The sequence below is a fragment of the Panulirus ornatus genome, chromosome 27 (genome assembly GCF_036320965.1).
Source record: "Panulirus ornatus isolate Po-2019 chromosome 27, ASM3632096v1, whole genome shotgun sequence".
Classification (NCBI taxonomy): domain Eukaryota; kingdom Metazoa; phylum Arthropoda; class Malacostraca; order Decapoda; family Palinuridae; genus Panulirus; species Panulirus ornatus.
Window position 1 is genome coordinate 2,542,807 of NC_092250.1, and position 5,000 is coordinate 2,547,806.

The window sequence follows — 5,000 nt, forward strand, 5'->3', positions numbered from 1 at the left end:
ACCTCCTGTCCACACGTTCATTTTCAGCAGTGTGGCTTACGCTTCGCACATCCTCCGTACAGTGAAATTCCTATCATCTCTTGTCCTTAGAATTGCCCTCATGTGTAGAGTTAGAATTTCTCCACCTGTATTACCGCATTCCAGAGGCTTGGTAGACGTAAATATGGCGTTAGATACAAAGTCAAGGTCAACGGGCTGGCTGCTCGGCCAGTGAATCGGACAAGTTGTATTGCCTAATTCTCGTCTCTCTCTATTTTCGCTTTTAATTTCATCTCCCGTTAAAAAGATATCGTCATTTTCGAGTGTCATATGTGAGGAATGTTATAAACTCGAGCCATATTTAGCCGTAAAAGTCATTAGTAAACTGTATATCACAATCGTTGGGTTTACAGTGATATTTGTAACACGAAGACGGATATAAACACACAGATGAATTTATATCGCCATGGACGTTCCTATAACAATTCCAGACAACAACCACACGCCTATATGGCTCTAGTAGTTATATAAGCGACGTATAGTTAACAATAACTGTGTTAGGTTAGTTTTGAGCGAGCGCCAATACGGGTCGTACCTCCGCCCCGTGTTTAACATCATACATTCAGTGGTGTTGCCACAGTAACCAACCTCCACGTCATTTTTTTTTTCTCTCTACGTGGCTGGACGACCTCGACCAATACCACAGTCACGTGATATACCCCACGGTGTGGTAGACATGCCATACCCGTCCAGTAATCGGCGGGGTTTGCGCTCAGCGCCGTACGGCAGTTAATGATAGCCAAAGCGCCTCATGTGGAGACACCTCGTTCTAACTCCGTTGTCAGTTTGTGTAGTTAACCTTCAAGTTAACTTGTTAATCACGTGGTTGTAGGCTTGTCACAACCCCTCCCCCCCTCGTATGGTTGTCTCCCGTGAGGTGGGGATGCCTCACCTCTCTCTCTATATATATACATTCGCTATAGTTGTATAGAAATTGGAGGCAATGTTTGTAGAAGGGAAGGCGGAGCAAGACCGCTTCTATGATGGGGGGGTTGCCACGTAGGGTTTCTGAGGTGTGTATAATACTGCAACAACCCCGCCATGAATAACATATTTATTGTTTACATCTGTTTATTTATCTTCATGATGATTGGAGGAATAGTTGACACATTCGTGGTAATTCGTGTTTGGTTTGGGGGGGAGGCCATTCGAAGACCCCCCCCCCTTATTTTTGCTGGTGACCAGAAATCAATTATTTTGATTTATATCTTTTTTTTATTTTTTTTTTTTAAAGAAGTCAAGTGTACCCAGCTGTAGGGAATGTGGAGCAACTTGAATTGTCAATTAATCTAAGATTCCAACAACCTACCTTTGGTGGCCGGGTTGCCGGTTTCATAAGATATATGTGACTTGAGGGTTATTAGTATTTAACATGTTAGGGTTATAAATGGTAATATAATGTTCGTTTGTGTTATATATATATATATATATATATATATATATATATATATATATATATATATATATATAACATATACAAGGTTATATTTGTCTCCTTAGACTTCAGGTTTTAAGATATACCTTATGTATATATATATATATATATATATATATATATATATATATATATATATATATATGGTTATATTTGTTCCCTTAGACTTTAAGTTGAGGTTGTAAGATATACCACATAATGATAGCGAGGTGGTTAGTTATGAACACAGTGATGTAGGGGTGGATGACGGAGCGTTCGTACGTGCGATTTCATCACACGTACGACGCAGGAATACGAGGCCACATTCATCCTACGATTGTCTTGCCTTTGGCCGGAGTTTCTTAACATGTAACTTGAAATTCATTGACTGTGTGTGTGTGTGTGTGTGTGTCTGTCTGTCTGTCTGTCTGTTTGTCTGTCTTTGTTTCTGTGTGTGTGTGTTTGTGTGTGTGTGTGTAGTAGTAGTAGTAGTAGTAGTAGTGGTGCCAGTTCACCTCGTAGAAGGGCATAATGGTGCCCGGGTCAAGGTCAGGTCAGGTTTGATGAAAGAAAGAGAGAGAAAAAAAACAATGGCTGGTTTTTTTTCAAGTGGTGAAGGATGTGTGACCACTGCATCATGATATGGAGAACAGATTTGGACGAGTTGAGAGAGAGAGAGAGAGAGAGAGAGAGAGAGAGAGAGAGAGAGAGAGAGAGAGAGAGAGAGAGAGAGAGAGAGCATCAGGCGTTGCTCTGAGATAACATTATTTAGGAAAAAAATAATGCAGAATATTGAAGGGGACGTGATAGTGAGAGGGAAATTTAAAGATAAGAATAAATTCCGTATTCTTTGTTTGTTTGTGTGTGTGTGTGTGTGTGTGTGTGTTTGGTTCATTGTTGTCTGGTTGAGCGGCTCCGTTTGAAATCTTTGTTTGCTGTCATTCTTGCTTGCTTTTTGTTTGCCTGCCTGGTTGTTTGTCAGCCTCCCAGCCACTGCCTTGCTCCTGGCTGAAGCAGTCGGGTGCGTCCTGCGTCCGCTTGCGTCTGTGCGTAACGCAGTTGTGAACTGGCTTGGTGTAGGGAGTGTTGATAACGCGCGTTCGGAGGGAGGGGGGGGGACAAGCGGGCTAGGGGGAATGGGGGTGTGTGTCTGTGGTGGCGGGGAGGTGAGTGTGGTGGAGTGGGGCCCGCGCCTGGACGCCACAGGTGAGGGAGGGAGGGAGGGGAAGGTGGTGGAGGAGATGATGACCCCACACACAACACTTCGGAAGTGTTGTGGGGTGGTGACTGATGTGTTGTTCAGGATCCAGGTTGGTGTTGTTGACCACGTCGGCGGCGACAGCGGCTCGGGTCCAGCGAGCGTCGTGGACGAGGGGCGGCGACGAAGCTGTAGGTGTGTGTGTGTGTGTGTGTGTGTGTTGAGGCCTTCACACACACACACACACACACACACACACACACACACACACGGAGCCCTTCGTCCTGTGGGACATATTTGCCCACTTGTGGTGTGTGGGGGAGTGACGAGCCACTATGTGTGAACGGATGCAACAGCGTCGTAGGCTAGTGAGCAGGTGGTGGTGGTGGGGGGGGAGGGGAGACGTCCGTGTGGGGGGGTTGTATAGACGTACGACTGATTCGAGGTGGTGTTTGGGGGGGGGTAGGTGGGAGGAGGAGGTGGGGGGGGGGTGTGGTTGTGCCAGGGTGGGGGTGGGGTAACCCCCCCCCCCCTCCCCCACCTGGCAGATGGCATGGAAGTCGGTGTTAAAAGGTTGAGGTTCCTCACTGGCGAGGCGCTGACGAGTGAGGTTTACATGAAACCTTTTTTTTTTGTTTGTTTTATGTTTTTGTTTTGCTTGTACAACTCCTCCTGTTTGCCATACTACTACTACTACTACTACTACTACTATTGCTACTACTACTACTACTGCCTGGTGTTGTACCGATACAGGGGTGGTTTGTGTGTTTGGAGAGAGAGAGAGAGAGAGAGAGAGAGAGAGAGAGAGAGAGAGAGAGAGAGAGAGAGAGAGAGAGAGAGGTGTATGAGGTTTCCTGGATGTTCATCTGATCCGCGCTTTACTCCTGGCCTTCCCACAACACCGGGTCACCAATGACACGTCCAGACACTGCCTCCCGCTCCTCCCTCCCTCACACCTGCCGCCAGGTCAGGTCAGGTCAGGTCAGGTCAGGTGCAGTGTGGTGATGGTGGTGGCCAGATCCAGTGGGTAATCCTTTGAGGAGTTGAGTGGTTTTTTTGGATTAATTGATGGATTAATGGATGGAATAATAGATGGATTAATGGATGGATTAATGGATAGATTAATAGATGGATTAATGGATGGATTAATTAATAGATTAATGGATGGATTAATGGACGTACGTTGTCCAAGAAGTTCTCATCTCTGGCGCTCTCTCTCTCTCTCTCTCTCTCTCTCTCTCTCTCTCTCTCTCTCTCTCTCTCTCTCTCTCGACTGAGCCCAGGTTGACCTCAGCTGACCTGCAGCGATCCTGGCCGGCTCTGGCTGACCCCCAGCTTGACCTATGAGCGAGAAGATGCCACCCTATGATGACTCGGCCCCGCCCGCATACCTGACCTGACCTGACCTGACCTAAGGTCAAGCCAGAGGCTCGGCTGTCGCACACGCTAGGGTCGTGCCCTCGTGCTCAGAGGTCGTTCCGTCGTAATGTACCACCGTGCTCAAGGGTCGTATACCGTCGTGTTCAAGGGTCGTATACCGTCGTGCTCAAGGGTCGTATACCGTCGTGCTCAAGGGTCGTATACCATCTTACTCAAAGATCGTAGAGTCGTGCTCGGTGGTCGTAACGTCTTTGTGTTTCTGTCACGTTGAACTATAAACAAACTGATGGATTAAGTACACCAGCAGATAACTATGTGCATTAGTACATATCAACCCTCACAGCTGGTGTACATACCAGGTATATATGTAGTATGCATGTTGTATCTAACTTGCGTGCTGGAGGAAGACTTATTGACTTATTTGAGTAAGTTTTATAAGCATGTCTTATTTCTACACCGTTGCCACACACACACACACACACACACACACACACACACACACACACCACACACACACGCACACACACACACACACCTGCAGTATCCAGTCATATTGCCTCAACCACCGTAACCTAACCTGATTCAAGTCGTCCTTAACATCACAGGCGACCCTTCAGAGACGCTCCAGCTTGCAACGCGTCCCTCTGGCCAGAGTCGTACGCCGACACTGAACCATTACAACCGCCACCTTAACAACACCACCGGGTTGTAGGTTATACAACACAACTGTGGTGAATGATGAAGAAAGATATTGTGTTTTACTCATGTAGTGAGTGGATGATGAATAAGGGTGATGAATTTCGTCACTGTAGTGTGTGTGTGTCTGTGTGTGTGTGTGTGTGTGTGTGTGTGTGTGTGTGTGTGTGTGTGTGTGTGTGTTTGCGTGTGTGTGTGCTTGTTTGTTAGCGTATGTGCGTGTGTTCATGATCTGTTCTAAAAGGGAAAAATAAATAACATTGTGGAAAGCGA